This window comes from Rhamphochromis sp. 'chilingali' (genome assembly GCF_963969265.1).
Source record: "Rhamphochromis sp. 'chilingali' genome assembly, chromosome: 1".
Lineage (NCBI taxonomy): Eukaryota > Metazoa > Chordata > Actinopteri > Cichliformes > Cichlidae > Rhamphochromis > Rhamphochromis sp. 'chilingali'.
Window position 1 is genome coordinate 50,834,584 of NC_137929.1, and position 8,398 is coordinate 50,842,981.

An 8,398-nucleotide genomic window follows, 5' to 3' on the forward strand; every position below is an offset into this window, starting at 1 on the left:
ATTGCGGTTTATTTCACACCTCAAACATTTAGTAAACAATTAAGCAAATACAAGTAATCTGCAATAAATTACAGGTAGTAAGAAAATAAACTACTAACTCTTTTATGCTGCGTTCACACCTACGCAGGTGTTTTTGAAAACGCAGCTGTTTCGTCCACACGTAAACGGCGTTTCGAGTCACAGAAAACGGAGATTTATTAAATCTCTTTTTTTTGCGTTTACTTGTGGACGAGGAATACAGAGTTGGTCACGCAACGTCAAAGGTATGTGCCTTTTTTTCACGTCATGCTGTGCGCCACGTTATTGTTTACATGAGATGAATTGCAGATAGAGACAAAATACTGTTAATCTGACTATCTTTGGTTTTTACACGCTTATATATACACATGCAGTTTCTGTCCCTCCATTAACAAAGGCAGAGGCGTCACGGTGTGATTAGTTGTTTTTTTTTCCTGTGTAATAATATTCAACATTGCAATCAAATCAAAAAATGCCTCTGTGTGCAAAATGGGTCGAAAAACATAAACAACTGTGAGATACTGTTAGTCTGGGATTTAGACAGGGGGAACAAATCATGGCAGGATCAGCCTGATCTTATTTCCCAGCCAACATTTATATGTGGGGCCCATATGGTTTGGAAATGGGCTGAAAAATGGGCCCCATATAGGATTGTCCGCGGGTTCCGTAATGGCCCCACATTAAATGCCCATATAGGTGTTATGTTAGGAAAATCTGGGAACTAAATGGGCCCCAACTGGGCAAAGTACACAGAAACCCACCTGGGCCCCATTTTTCAGTTTGTTGTGGGTTCCATGTGGGAACAACATAGGCTAAAAAGTGGGTTTTAAGTGGGATTGTCCGCGGGTTCCATAATGGCCCCATTTTATAAGCCCATTTTGGTGTTATATTGGTAAAATCTGGGAACTAAATGAACCCCAACTGGGCAAAGTACACTGAAACCCACCTAGGCCCCATTTTTCAAGTTCTTAGTGGGTACAACATGAGGAAAACATGAGCTAAAAAGTTGGAATGGCATTAGCAGTAGGTTCTGTATTTGCATCTTACTTCTAGTTTGAATTGACTAAGTTCTGGCACTGAGTGGGCCCCATGTAGTAAAACAGTCACAAAATCAATTTTTTAGACGGCTAATACGGGTTCTGTGACACAAAGACACCAAATATATTAAAGCTGACCGCAAACAAAATCTAATTTGTAAATAAAACCATTTCAAAAATCACGAGGGTACACAAAACAACATTTTTCACATTTATTTTGTCCAACAACTGTGATTTTACGTAACTGTATTCCAAAGTGCGTAAACGTTTAAAAACTAGAAATGTCAAACTACAGCAAAATTCCTTAGATATTTGGAACTGTAGCAACATGGGGAAAAAGTCAGATGGAAAACTCAAAAGCTTATCTTGAATCAGCAGGGTTTCTTGTTTTGTATTTCTACAGAGCCGTAAGTCTATTTTGTACCCTTGCAGCCCTCGGTCCTCCTCTGTCTTTAGCTCCAGTGAACCACTTTGACAGAGCCTTCTCTGCTTCTTGAAGTTGACTTTTGATGTTAAATAATTCTTCAGTGCCTCTGCAAATGAAGAAGAAGAAAAATGGGCAAGCCAAAGTAAAGTTAATCTTAGCTTACTTCATTTGGTGATGATTTGCAAAGAACAATGTTTATTTCACTTTATTGCCTCAAAAAATATATACAAATTGCATGATAACCAATCTCAATTACACTTTCAAACACTTTATTAAAAAAGTTTAGTTTTCTAAAGTTCAAATGTCTCAAGTGAAACTAACTTACCATACACAACATTAAAAAGACGCAAATCTCTGAACTTTTTTTTCCCATGTCGGCCAAGCATGTTGTACTCCACAGCCAGCTCAGGTGATATGAGGAATTTCATCATCCTTCTTGTGGCATCGTCTACACTTGTTTCCCCTGTATCTGCTACCATGGCAACCTGAGGGGAACATACAAAAAGGACAGATTAGATACTGGCATCTGGTTAGGATGCCTCCCTGGTGACGTGTTTTGGGCACGTCCCACCAGGAAGAGACCCAGAACACCCAGGACATGCTGGAGGGACTATGTTTTTTGGCTGGCCTGGAAATGCCTTGGGATTCCCCCGGAAGAGCTGGGCCAAGTGCCTGGAGAGAGCGAAGTCTGGGCCTCTATACTTAGTACCGGATTGGGTCGAGGGGCAACAGCCTAAGCTTAAGATAATGGTTGCGGTTCCTTAACCCTTATCCCCAATAATATTACGCAGGATAACTGGTAGGTCTGGTAGGTTTTTTCCTCTACTGTATACTATATGAATGTAATCAAGGATTAATAACAGGGGAAAAAAAATTGAAATTTTGCCATTTTTACTAAAGGCAATCAAAATGTACATGAATAAAATATTTAAATTAGTCAATTCAAATTAATAACTCTAAAACACTGAACAAAATCAAGTATTTGACCCTGTGGTTTATTTTCGGACATCTCCTTTCTTCTAAAAGTCCAGGCGTGTTGGGCCCCTGGCAGAGCTCAGGTTTGACGAGACAAGTTTGGAAAAACCTGTCGCAGGCGACTTTTTGGGGGCTAAAGGGATAAAATAAATAGGAATTGGCCAAAATTTGTATAAACTATGAAATAGCAGAACAAAAGTTAAAAAAAAATCTTTATCTGTTATCAGAATCAAATATTTGATTAGAATATTAGAATAAGGGGTGGCTGTAGCTCAGGTGGCAGAGCAGGTCAGCCACTAATCAGAAGGTCGGTGGTTCGATCCCAGGCTGCCTCCTGGCTGCGTGCCAAATATCCTCGGGCAAGATAATAACCCCATGTTTGCCTACTGGTGGTGGTGGTCAGAGGGCCCGGTGGCGCCAGTGTCCGGCAGCCTCGCCTCTGTCAGTGCGCCCCAGGGTGGCTGTGGCTACAATGTAGCTGCCATCACCAGTGTGTGAATGTGTGTGTGAATGGGTGAATGACTGAATGTAGTGTGAAGCGCTTTGAGGTCCTTAGGGACTAGAAAAGCGCTATACAAATGCAGGCCATTTACCATTACCATAAAAAAATTTAACTTTCTGGAAGATTTCTCGTTACATCTGTCATAAAAGTAACAACATCTCAGAAAAGAAACATGATAGCAACAGAAAAATATGATAGCAGTGTAATGTGATGGTCCCTGGCCAGATTTTTACACATAAGCCCTGTGACACAAAAACCACTGAACTCTGACACGCACAGACTGTTTTACTTCGAGCTAATGAAGAAAAATGCTGCTCTGGCATGTAAAAGGGAATTTATTCTTCCATGACCTGAAGCTCCGTAATGCAGCCCTCCAACAGCCAAACTTATCTGTTCTCTGATTGTCTTGATGCATGCTCAATCATCCAGGTAAGTAAATCTCCAAAAGTTGATTCTCTTCATCTGGACGTAGCGCTTGCAGCATTTTCTCCCACTGAAAATGCTACGTCCAGATGAACAGAATCAACTTCTGGAGATGTTCTCTGATTGGATTGTTTAATTGGTGATTGACATGAAATTGACCAATCAGCTAAAAGAAAGAAAAATAGGGTCAAAATTTGGATGTGTAAGTTTAAATCCACACACAGCCAGGAAAGCCGAGCGCAGAGTTGTTTGTAGCACCAATTCAGCCAGAGTGGAGCCAGATGGATTTTCCCTCCATCCACACTGTAAAGTCTATAGACCAGCAAGTGATAAATTAACAGTGTTGTTGGTATTTTCTAAAACAGTTGTATGCAATAGGAATTGCTGTTTATAATCCTCCTGTATATCTGCATGTTGCCTCCCAATTAAAACCTGTGATAATGGAGATTCAAATTCATGTCATACCTATACCAACAGTTATCAAGTATCTGGGTCGACCTTTACTGATGTGCTTAAAGGAAAATTGTTATTTCCATGTATTTTCCTGTTCTGCCTTCAATTTTGAGGACTTCCCCCCACATTTCTAGTTGTGACAGTGCACCTACAACAAAAAAAATCTGCTGTGATTTACATTTGTTGAAAGAGCAATTTTGTAAAATAGTCTATTTTTGTATGCACAGTTTACAAATCTGTCCTGTACAGCATGGACTGATTGCATACTAAAAAGTTGTTGCTTAAAAATAAAACAATAAATTTTTAATTGATAACATCAGCAGAAAGCCTCGTTAATAATTAGATGTACAATTTCTATAGAATACAAAACAACTAAGTTCATTTTTGATCATATCAATACCAGCATATTACACAACTAGTGATGGGATTTTCGTCTCTTTTTAGAAAGCCGGCTCTTTCGGCTCGCAACTGGCTCTTCAGGTTGTTTTGTTGCTTTAATTAATTTATTATTAACAACAATATAAAATTATGCACAAAAGGAATTACTAACGTAAAAAAAGAAACGTGGTTTTATTTATATATGTTTATATATAAATGTATATGGTGGCCCCTAGAGACAAAGCATGTACAAACTACAAAACCCATTTCTAGCATTAACTGAACTTCCAAAACAGAGCTACTAGATCACTTAATTTACACAATTGAAATCATATGTGTATTGTTTGTGTATTTATACACAAGCACTCATATATATTCATAAAAAATTCCAAAAACTGTTCATTTACCTGTTACTACCACACACCAAATCCGGTCGTTGGTACTTCCTGGCTTGTGTAGCCACTAGGTAACAAAAGCTCAACACTGTGCCTAGCATCCTGGAGCACTTCTGTTGTGTTTTGTACATGCTATAGAGTTTTTACGTGTTTTGGGGTTTGTACGTGCTTTGTCTCTATCGGGCACCGTAAATATACTTTTATTTATTCTCTCCACATAAAATGTAATAAATAAATCATATAATACAAAAAACAACTATTTACATTTGAACTTTTAACTATTTAAATTTTCAGCTTTTTCCTTTTAAACAAATTTAAAGTGAAAACAACACAAAACACTGCAAAGCACAACACAAATATAAATTATAATATGAAAACAAAAAGAAGATGCATATTCTCTGTCATATAGACCTGCATGAATAAACTTTCTGAGTCCTTTATCATCTGCAATTGAAAATAGTTGTGCATGATCACTATACCTTTCTAATGTGACGTTGTTGTCCCTGGCTCTCTTTCTGTCTCTCTCCCTCCTGCTCTGTTCCTGTGCTACTGCGTGTGTAACTACCGCCCCTCCCCCCTCTTCCCAGCACAAAGTACTAGGCTTGCTGCGGAGTGAAGCGGGGAAAAGTGCGAGAGAGAGTGAGAGAAAAAAAAAAAAACACATGCTTGTGTCATTCACTTCAAAGAGCCGTTTCATTTTGACCAACACATCACTAACAACCATGATGAAAAACGCTCATCTGCTCCCATCACCATGAGCTGATTAACATTGAGCTGCTGCAGTCAACACCATCAAACTAATTTAGTGTTTAATGTTATGTTATTGAATGCTTTTATTTTTAAATCTTTACCAGCGCTTAAAGACTGTAGATGTTCACACCTGGTGTTAGAAAACCGAGCTCACAGCAGTATTTTTTTTTATAACAGGAAATTTTAATTTTTATTGGTTACCGTGTTTATTACCACTTTTATCAGTAATGTACTTCCTATAAAATATGGATTTAATAAGTTACCGGTTTATTTAAATCAGCTAGTGAACACATCGATCACTTTATTGAACAACACGCCTTACACTCTTGTGAGCTCTGGTTACTAACAGCAGGTGTGAATGTTTGGAGTCCAAAACGCAGATAAAGATTAGAATAACAAGGCAATGTAAAATCAGTTTAATGCAGTTGACAGTAGCAGCTCAGATGGAAATCAGCCAATTGTGAGGAGAGCAGAGGACCAAAACTGTCAGAGTTGTGGGACAAGTGAAGAGAACACTGTTGGCATTATTGTTAGCATAAAAGATGGAAATTTAAATAAATGTTAAATTTTAAAATTGATCATATACACCTGTGTGTGTATATATATATATATATATATATATACACATATACATACATACATACACATTGAATACCAGTAAAAAAAAAATAAAGGATGCCCCAAAGACCATCACTTTTCAAAAATAATAATAATAATAAGTAATACAAATAATATGAAAGTTACTTACATGTCAAAGATGGTGCTTGTGATCTTGAAGAATCTAAACGTGATAAGGAAATGAAAGACAGTGCATGAGAAAATAAAAACATTTGTTTTTTCCCAGGATAATTCAATATAAAAGATTCTCTTACTAATGCATAAAATGAACAGTGTAATTAAAAGTTTGAAAGGCACTGCATGTGTTTATATGATAAACTGACTAATTCAAGCAGCAAACACTAGCAGTGCAAAAATGTATCCAACTAGCTGACAGACTTTAAAGTCACAGGAAGATATATCAAAATGGTGACTTATGCCAGAACAAGTGACTTGACAGACATAAATCCTAAATTCCTTTAAGTAAAAAATTGGTGACATAGTAATAAGTGGTCCCTAGTGGTTTTCAAATTATCACATGGCTTGTTAATTTTTTATTAAATTATTAAGAAGCCAGATGAGTTCAAAACATTTACAAATTACACTATCCACTATACACTAAAGCACTATCCAAACTTCAAATCAAGTGGCAAAATCTCCAAATTAAAAGTACTTGCAAACTATAAAAATTTGATTATACTTAAAAATATGCAAAAACTAATTTAGTGGAATTTTTACCTGCTCAAGAATACATTAAACATGCACTATTTAATTGAAAAGAACAAAATTTGTGTACTTTTAGAAAGGATTATTAAATATTTGGGGATACAAGCCATAAAGAGGGTCTTGTACATTTACGGGCATCTAATTTCCTGGATTTAATGGTTTAAAAGTTTAATAGGTCTTTGAAGTTGATAATAAAATTGAGTCCATTATTAGCTAAAAGAATTTTAAAAAAAGAGCAAAAAAAATGCTTAATATATAATAATTGTTTTAAACTTAAGCTTTGTAATTGTAATTCATGTTCTGCATTTTCCTACTTCACCATCTGATCTGAACAGCTGCACTCTCTTAATTAATTAATGACCTAACATTTCTCAGTAACCAATACCTAGATGGAACAGCACAGTATCTAAGAGAGTGATCAGACAGTGTTTGAGCTAAAGAAGCTGTGTGTTTCTTTTGGGGGCTTTTTGCACACTGATCCACCACCGTTTTCCTATAGTACAATGCATATCTGGTAACATTACCGTAAACGTGACCAGTAGGTTTACGTTCAGATCAGAAAACTGTTTCAGCTGCAGGCTGATTTAAACAATCACCTCATACGCCTCATGTTTTACACCCCTATAAGGTGAGCTTGCTACACTGCACATGAATATTATGTAACATGGTATGACTAGCTCATGTTCAGACATTTAAAATACTGTTCAGCCATCTTGTTTACTGGGTAGTGCATAATGGCCGAGTTAGCTGAGCGGGAATCCACTAAAGCCAAAAAATAATATACATTTTTTAAATTAATTACAAAAACCTTATAGGAAAACCTAAGAAACGGTTGCAGAAGCACAGAAAAAAAAACTGCCGTGTACGTTATAGTGTGTAAATTCAAAAACTGTATAGAGAGAATGGTGCAATGAAAACAGAATAAGATAAGATGAACTTTATTGAGTAGAATATAGGCAGCAAGAGTCAAAGGAGCTTGCAAAGAGCTCCTTTGACTACGATGACCTGGATAACTGAGAACCTTCACAGACATAGGCAGTAAGAGTTTTGTAATTAACTTTAAATTATGTTTGCCAAAGACAATGCAGTAAATTAACCCAGTTCTACCTGCTAGCTAAAGATGTTATGCTTCTCCCCCTTATACCGTTTAGGACGACTATAGAAAGTTACTAAAATAACCATTGATGAAAACGTATCAAACTTTAAGTATTTACCTTTGTCATAGTTTTCGATTCTTTGGTATCCTTTTGTCCTCCATGTTCTCAAACACCAGGGAGAGAAAAGGCCGCAACAGACGAAAGACCGCGAAGACTAGACGCTAGGCGGTGCAATCTGCTCCTCCCTCTTTTTAAACGAGCCAATAGGAGCTGCTCACGTTAAAAACAACTTTATTTAAAAAGTCGTTTTACACCTGATACAAAAATTTTAAAAGTCAAACAATGCACAAGTTTAAAAGAACAATTTTGTTTTTAAAAGTTTAAGCATAGGGATGGTTAATATGTTTAAAAAATTAATATATAATATTTATCAAAAATTGTCACCCAAATCAACATCATAATAAAAATATAATTAATAAAAATATCATAATGATAAGAAGAAGAATAACAGTTTACCTAAAAGCTCTTCTAACATTAGACTGCTTTTGAAAAGTTTCAATAATGTCAATACACCATAAGGACAAGGGAGTTTCACAGTTGAAGTGTGACTGCTTGAAAGA

At 36.5% G+C, this 8,398-nt stretch overlaps 1 long non-coding RNA gene across 1 annotated transcript; it reads right to left on the reverse strand.

The window, feature by feature from the left end:
* Positions 1 to 1,253: 1,253 nt before the first annotated feature.
* Positions 1,254 to 7,945, reverse strand: LOC308399863. The gene is made up of 4 exons (XR_013972258.1): positions 7,896 to 7,945; positions 6,107 to 6,139; positions 1,808 to 1,967; positions 1,254 to 1,588 (listed from the first exon to the last, which is right to left on the reverse strand). It is a non-coding gene; the product is annotated as an uncharacterized lncRNA (long non-coding RNA).
* Positions 7,946 to 8,398: the final 453 nt, after the last annotated feature.